Below are 9224 nucleotides of genomic sequence, written 5' to 3' on the forward strand. Positions count from 1 at the left end.
TTGGGGCAAGACCCCAAACGTCTGAATGAACTAAAGAAAACGGGGTAAGCACTCGAGTATTATTCAACTTAAAAGAGTGACGATGACTTTTAGCCAGATGACAAGTTTCACAATCAAGGAAATGTACTTTAGAAGTTATTTTAGGGAACATCAATCTAAGATTTCCTATAGAAGGGTGCCCTAACCGACGATGTAAGATCCAAGCCTGCCTGTCAGTTGGTCCATTAGTAAGTAACGCCGTACTTTGTTGGGCTATCTCATCCACATAGTACAGTCCGCCTCGTTCAATGCCACGCCCAACTATCGTCCCCGTCTTGATATCCTGTAACATGCAAAAACGAGGTTGCATCAGCAATTTACAACTTAGTTCTTTTGTTACATGACTAACTGATAACAGTTTATGAGACAGTGTAGGAACATAGAGGCAATTAGAGAGGCGGAGAGTTGGAGAAATATTAATGGTGCCCGCCCCTTCTACCCGAGCTAAATCTCCACCGGCTGTTTGGACGTAAGTCTTAGTGGGCTCGGATATGTTAAGGAAATCCGAGGGGTCAAAAGAGATTGTATCGGTGGCACCACAGTCAAAAATCCATAATTTCTCTTTTTCACCAATTTTAGTGGATGTGGAGTAAGCTAAGGCTTTAAAAGAATTTTGACATGGTATATTGGGGTGAAAAACAAGGTTTTTGAAATTTTCTGGGTCAATTTTGGAATTTTCGAAACGGCTGGGGGTATTTGGTTGGTATGTTGAGAATGGGGTTTAAAATAGGATTTAGAAGAATCTGAGGGGTGGAAATAGAATTTTGGGAACTTGGGGTTATTTAACCCTACCCCCTTTCTAACCCTAATCTCCGCCACTATCACCCCCAATTCTCCAACCCTAATCTCCGTCGTTCTCTCGTCCTCTCCCGCCATGGTCGCCGGTGATTCACCGGCGATGGAGGTCACCGGTGTCGGTTTACCTTCCGACCACACCCTGGTGACCGAAACTGACGCGATTGCCTTCTTCTCTTCCTCTCTGTTTCTTCTGTCGTTGCTTCCGGTATTAGGACGACCGACGCTGCCCGCCGTGTTGTCGGTGTTGGTAGCTCGATCTCCACCGGTTGATGCCGCCGCCGCTACTGCCTTGTTTCCTCCGTTTCGATTCCAATTCTGACGGGATTTCTTCATGTCTTCCCACCAATCGGGAAACCCATGGAGGTGAAAGCAGGTGTCCGTTGTATGTTTCTTCCCTCCACAGTGGTTGCATGTCAGTTTACTCTTGTCGGCTGGAATTGCAGAGAATTTGGGTGGCGGTGGTGGTCTACTGCGGTTGATTGCTGCTAATCCGGCACCTATTCTGGCTTCCTGTGGGTCGCCTGAGGGTTTGAAGACTCGTTCATTAGCTGACTCGCATCTCACCAGTCCGTAAGCACTTTGCACAGTGGGTAGCGGATCTTTGTTCAAGATCTCTCTCTTTAATGCATCGTACCTTTCATCCAAAGCCCATAGAAACTGGTATAATCTATGCCTCTGAGTGATTTTGTTGTACTTTTCAGTTGTTGATGGGGTATCCATTGGGTTTGGATCCCTTTCGTCGATGGAAATCCAGAGTTTCTGGAATTTATTCCATAAACTTTTAAAGCTCATATTCCCCTGCTTCATGTTGTATGTTTGCCTATGCAGGTCTGATACTTGGAATGGATCGGCTCCACTTCCATACGTGATGGCTAGACCCTCCCATAGATCTCGAGCTGTCGCGTATTGTGATACCTCATTGATGAGGTTGGCTTCAATATTGTTTATTATCCAGTTGAAGCAGCAATGGTCTCTCTGTTGCCACTTTGGATAGTTGGGTTCACTGATTTGGGGAGGGTTTGTAACTCCAGAAATGTGAGATGACAAACCCTTCCCTCCAATGGCTCATTCCATCAGATTCTTCCAGAGGGGGTAATTGTCCCCATTGAGTTTGTTTTGGACATGAACCTCCCCCAATGATTCTGGTTGATTTGAGGGTAGAGGTGGTGGCTGATCTTGGGTTTTTGGTTGGATATTAATCTGTCTGAGGAATTCGGCAAGTTGGGCAGCAAATTCCCCTGGGAAATTGACTAACGGTTGGTTTGTGTTTGGGGTTTCTGGGTCAGATTCTGACATAGTGTTTGTGTTCTTTTTTCAGGCTTTCAAAGGTTCGGGAAAGGTATATTTGGGACGATGATGAGATTTCTCTGAGTCCCACCCCGTCGCAACCTGCTCTGATACCATCTTAAAGATGGTAATCGAGAGAGGCGTTGTATGAAGGATGAACCATGGTGGCTAAGACTTTGTAGAGAATAGGAATTTGATTTGTATTTTCTGTTGTATTGAGAGTTCAGTGAAGCCCCATTTTATAGGGGTGTTACAACATGGGAAATCCCTCTAATTCTAGGTACTACCAAATACATTAATTGCTTATTCTAGGTACCACCATATTCTTTATTGTAATACAAATTACCAATGTGTTGGTGATTGCTACTAGCCGTTTGAAGGCTCTTCTTGACAATATGTACTAAGGAGTGGAGGGACACTAATCTATTAACCCCTACATTAATGTATGTATATATAGATAGATATATAGCCATCAAATTATCATTAATTTCTGGTCCCTATATTAATGTATGTATATATAGATAGATATATAGCCATCAAATTATCATTAAAATTTTGGTTTTTGTTATGAGTGAAAAAAATGATGTTAAAATGACAACCCCTCTTAAAGTGACACCGTGACACCACTTATACAATAATATCATAAACTTTATACAGCAATATTATAAACGCTACACAACAATCTATAGATTGTTGTATAGCGTGTTGGATATTGCTGGCCAAGAAAATTTGTTGTATAGTGTGCAATATATTGTTGGCCGTCTTTTTCAGATTTTTTTCTTTTGCCACGTGGCAGCTTATTATTCGTCCATGTGTACAAATGATTGGCTGGGAATGGTAGTATGGTGTTATTTTAAGAGTTGGTGGCACCCTAACACTCCCTTATATGAAATTAGCTACCATTGAACAAGAAGTAAATAGTCAATATTAAGAGAAAATATTCCATGAACTAGGCATACCAAAGTGGATATATGATTTGGTATGTCCCACTAGTAATATTTGGACAAATGGAATTCACACTCCAGTCGGAAGAAATACACTCCCACGCAGTTAACAGCACAAATTCTTGAATATGGAAACTTTGGATTCCCATATATAAACCATACATAACTTAAATCTCTCATCATTTTTCAAATCAATTAAAAAAAGAGTTTTCATTGCTATTAATGGCCACTTTTTTTATTTTCTTTGTTTATAATATATACAATGGCGTAGTATATATACGCATTAAAGATCCAATTTTTAAGACTTAAATCGCCCATTAATTAGATTTGAATTATGTATAGTTTAATATGAACTCAGACAATTAAAATACCACTATTATTAGGTTTAAATTAAGAAGTCACAATCTTATTTTTATGCCATTAAAATGATATTATACTAAGTTAAAAAATGATCATAAAACCAAGAAGATAAAACTTTAGCAAACCTACGTGTAGAATTCAAAATACTTAATTATAAAGAACAATTACAAAACAAAGAAATAAAAAAAGAAGTGGCAAATCTTTGAACTCCATTGATGGCAATGAAAACTTTTTTTTTAATTGATTTGAAAAATGACGAGAGATTTAAGTTATGAATGGTTTATATATGGGCATTAAAAGTTTCCATATTTAAGAATTTGTGTTGTTAACTCCGTGGGGAGTGTATTTCTTCCAGATGGAGTGTATTAGTGGGGCATACCACATCATATGTCTACGTTCGTATACCTAGTCCATAGAATATTTTCTCCAATCTTAGACCTAAAACAGAAGTATTGTATACCAATTTAAAAGCATATGCAAACATAAATATAGCACACAAAACAAAGCGGCTATTCACAAGAAACTTATTTAGTACTCTCTCCTTCCCCCATTAGGAGTAACACTTTGACCGGGTACGGGTTTTAAGAAATGTAAAGAAAAGTTGGTTGAAAAAGTTAGTGGAATGTGAGACTCACATTTTTATATTGGTTTTATAATAAAATGTGAGTGAAATGAGTTAGTGGAATGTGAGACCTACTTACCATTTATGGTAAAAATGAAGTGCTACTCTTAATTGAGGACGGACCAAAATGGAAATTAGTAACTCTTATTCGGGGACGGAGGGAGTATTATTAAAAAAAAGGAGTCATGGCAAAGATGATGTCGGTGAGCTTGGCATTTCTGATTGTGGTAAATGCTTTCCTCCTGTCGCCGGCTGAGGCGGCCGAGGGCGAAACAGCCATCAGAGATCACCACGTCAAGGGTAAGAAGTTGGCGGAGGAAGGCGACCTCGTGAACCGTCACAACAGGGGTTGCCTTGCCAGCCAACGATGTCGTGATGGTGAAGACTGAAGATGTATACAACATGTTCAGACAAGGAATTTCATTCTCAGCTTTTTATGTGTATAAAGTACTATGTAAAGGTTAAATTTGTTTGAATATCATTGATTTTCATTGTTTTCTTTAGCTAGATAATTAACTAGTCAAAGGCTAGTTCATGATGTAGATAAGTAATACTCCTTTCGTCTCATTTAAGAGGACACGTTTTTCTTTTTAGTTTGTGCAAATTAATATGACACATTTTCTTTTTTTGGAAACTTTATCTCTCCAATCAGTGGCGGAACCAGAAACTTAAAGAAGCCGGTGCTGAACTTTAACTACAAATATGTCAGCATGGCACTAATATCCTAATTATCTCCAAGAGCGGATAGCCTATTCTACTAGTGTCACAATATCAGAATTGTCAATTAATAGTACAAATTATTTACCATCATATTCTATTATAAAATTAATATATAGAGTATAAGAGAATCCCCATCCGTGCTCTTAAATAAGAGCAAGGAGGTGGGCACGGACCCACTTTTACTTCTTGTCCTTAGCTAAGAGCACAACACCCACATCCGTGTTCTTCCGCAAGGACAAGCTCAAGGGTCCCACCATTCTATTATTCAATTTAAATACTTCAATTACTAAAAACATTTCTACATTATAAAAATACATTAAAAATAAAAATTACATAATTAAAATCCTAAAAAATAAAAATTACATAATTAAAATCCTAAAAAATAAAAATACATAATTAAAATCCTAGAAAATAAAAAAATACATAATTAAAATCCTACAAATTAAAAATTACATGATTAAAGACTAAAAAGTACCACCGTGGAAGACTAGTCCTCTATCCCCAATATTCTCTTGAGACCCCGGATCATTCCCTCATGTGTTGCAAGTTGCTCGAGAGTCATCTTAGACGTATCGTTCATATAGAGTTGACCCAAGATGGCCCACAGCGAGTTGTACGGGGGTGGAGGAGGCACAAAGGGAGCGGGAGCGGGGGCGGGGGCGGATGGAGTCGTGGTGCGACGGCGGGTGGCCGTTGCCTTCTTCCTTCCTTGCGGCCGGCGGGAACTACTCGGGCCAGCGTCAGGCTACCCAAGTTAGTTCCGGCAAGCTGGGTAGCCACATTAACGGAGGCGCCGTCGGATAGGGCTACCGACCTCGACCATTTGCTAGAGGAGCTGGAGGAGGATGCTACTACGCCGCCCCTATACTTCGGATGTTGGCGCCCCTCCTGCTAACAACTGAGGTACTTGAACGGTTTCAACTCCATGCGTTGGTAGGTCGCATGAAAGTAAGCTCAAGGGGCCAAAAATTGCATTGCCGGACTAGGGAATGAGTCGGAGTCGAACCAATCGTGGTTCCAACCGCGATTGTCGGAGGGGTGATCGCCGGAGCCGGACATTGTGTAGTGTGGTGGAAATTTAGATGAGAGAATATGAGAAAAAAGATGAAAGAATATAGATGATAGAATAGATGAGAATGTGATTTTTTTTTTGTTGAACTGGGGGTTTATAGATGAAAATGTGAATTCTGAGGAAAAAAAATTGAAAAATAAATTAAAAGCGGGTAGAAAACGGATATAGTTTTTTGGGAAGTGGGAAAATATTTTTTTTAATTTAAAAACATTTTTTTTAATTAATTTCGAATTTTTATAAATAAAATATTGATATGCCAACGGCTAAGTCGTTGGCCAATCAGACAGCGCCACGTAAGGGTGCTCAGGGGCACGGACGTGCTCTTAGCTAAGAGCAGCGTCGTGCTGCTGACACGGACGGACGGACGACTTTTTTTCAACCGCTGCAATTGCTCTAAAAGAAGACTCAAATTTGACTCACTTTTTCACTCATTTCGTTTACAAAGTCAAATAACTTTAAAACTCATTACGAGTCAAAATGTAACTTTAAATTGTAGACAAAGAAAACAATACCTTTTATATGACTCACTCCGTCCCACAAAAATATGCACTTTCTAATTTTGGAAAGTCTTTTCTCTCTAATGAGGTGAGACTCATTCTCCACTAACAATACTTTAAGGCCATGTTTGGTTGTCAGGATTATGTATGGGAAAGTAATCTGATTTCTTAAATTTTAAATTCCTGTATTTGTTTCACTTTTTAATCAAACTGGGAAAGTAATCAGAATCCGAGAACAAGGAAAGTTAGTACAACTTTCCAGGATTCTGAATCCTAACTTTTCTTAATTATTCTTTTTTTCAGTTTTAGGATTCTTACATATTTAAGCAATATAGTATAGTTTTTATTATTATTATTATTATTATTATTATTATTATTATTATTATATTATTATTATTATTATTATTATTATTATTATTATTATTATTAATTACAATATTTTAAAAACAATTTAAAATAATAAATCATACTTAATTTCACTATAATAAATAATTATAATTAAAATGATCATAATTATAACTATATTTTATAATAATTCATAATAGGAATTAATAATTTATTAATAATTAATAATTAAAATATAATTATATACTATAAATTATATAATAAATAATAATTATTATATTTTATAAGTAAATAATTAATCAATAAAGTCATAGTGCAATTTTAAATTTTATTCAATTATAATATCCATAAATATTATAATTATAGTATAATAATTATTATATTTATTATTATAATAAATGAGTATAATACTCCATGTAACTACAATTATAATTATATTAGCATATATTATGATGGATAATCCATATTTAAACTATCCATCGTAATAATAAATATAATAATATAATAATTATTATTTATAATTAAATATTTATTAAAGTTTTTATAATATTATTCTTTTATATAAATAAAAAATAATAAGTATATTTTTAGTTTGGTGTTTAAATTAAATATGAATTTAAAATTTTGATATTGTCCAAACACATGAAAGTAAAGTTACTAGGAATCATATTCTCGGGATTCATTTTCCCAGGAATCATTTTCCTTGCCAACTTTACTTTCCTGTGAACCAAACATGGCCTAATTACTTTTTCTCTCTACCTCTTTCTTATTTTACCAATTTTATTAAAACTCGTGCCGAACCCAAAATGCATTTTCTTTGAGGATGGAGGGAGTAATAAAAATATACAGATTATGATATTATAAGATAATTAGAAAATAACATAATTAAATACAAGTGATTAATGTATACATATAATAATTAATTATAAATAGAAGATAATAGTATGACATTTTATCACATAAAATGCAAAAAATTTAAGGATTTTATAAAAGTACCAAATCTTTTTAAGAATGAATAAAATTTTCAAAATAAAAATTCACATTGTCTTCCGTGAGTTTATACACTAAATCAACTAACAAATAGTGGAGTAGTAGTAAAATACTTTTTCTCTCTCCTCTACGCACCCCCTCGATCTTCTGTCCCATTTTCTTCCTCCCTTTTCTCTCTCCTCTGCGCCCGTCTCTCCACACTCATTTCCACCTCCTCTTTCTTTCACCGTTGTGTTCCCTCTCTCCCTTCCCCTTCAACCTCTTCAACTCCTCCTACCTATAAATGAGCGACCGGCGCCGGGCAAGCCCCCGCTGGACCGGGGGTTTGTCCCTATCTGGTTCCCCCAACCTCTTCAACTCCTCCTACCTATAAATGAGCGACCGGCGCCGGGCAAGCCTCCGCTGGACCGGGGGTTTGTCCCTATACTGGTTCCGCCAGTATCTCCAATTAATACATCCAACCACTTTTTCTCATTCCTATTAAAATATTCATCTTTTTTTCTTTTTCTATTTTAATATTTCCACCCACCTTTTCTCCCTCCAATTAAATACATTAATTAAAAATTCCTAAAATCTCGTGTCGGCTAAGAAATGTGTCATATAGTCAAGACGGAGGGAGTATATAGTTTGTTACACAGTATTTGTGTAGTTGACCTTTGAAGATAAATTGTGTTTTTACATTTGATAATTTTTATAGAGTTAATTGCCTCAGATAGTATACACGTATACGTATCATAATTTGTAGTTAGTGCAAATTTTAACTTTTGGCAATTACTACAACCACAATCAAAATTCTAAAACATTAGCAGTAGCAGTTAGTACCACTAAGACGACGTAGATTGACCTAAATTTGAGAATTTAGTAACCATAAGTAGATTAAGAAATTATAGCCTCTCCAATCTTCAATTACATATGTAGAGAATAATAAAATTTTGTATTTCTCATAATATTTACAGCACATATATCAATATGTTACTTGGATCACGTTAGGGTAATACTAATTTACTGTAATTGGACATTAAAACGTCGACACAATGGCGGTTCAACATTTACGATTTTCAGCCCTAGACTCCACAATATATAGTCCGTCGAAGTTTCAGTAATTATTCTTTTTACCTAAGCAAAGAAAAAGTCATGACCTTCCCCAAATTTGATTGAAAATTAAAGCCAAAAAATCAGGCACAAAACCTACAAATGGAAGAAAATAAAAACAGTCTTACAAATGAAAAAAAAGCTAATATTATGTATAAAAAGTTTGGAACACATGTAACAGTTCATTTTTCAAAATTCTAATTTGGGCAATTCAAAATTCATGATAAATATCGAATTCTCTACCTTATACTACTACATGGAAATATAATATGGTGGACGTGGATCACACCATGCCAATGTAATTAAAACTGCTACCCTATATTCGGTAATAAATATTCTCCTTAATTAGAATTCTCAATTGAGTTTTTTTTTCAATATAAAATCAAGAAACAATTGTAGAAAAAAGCGTCATCTATATATATCTACATTAAATAGCAAGAACGGCGAAAATGATGGCT

This window comes from Salvia hispanica, chromosome 6 (genome assembly GCF_023119035.1).
Source record: "Salvia hispanica cultivar TCC Black 2014 chromosome 6, UniMelb_Shisp_WGS_1.0, whole genome shotgun sequence".
Classification (NCBI taxonomy): Eukaryota; Viridiplantae; Streptophyta; class Magnoliopsida; order Lamiales; family Lamiaceae; genus Salvia; species Salvia hispanica.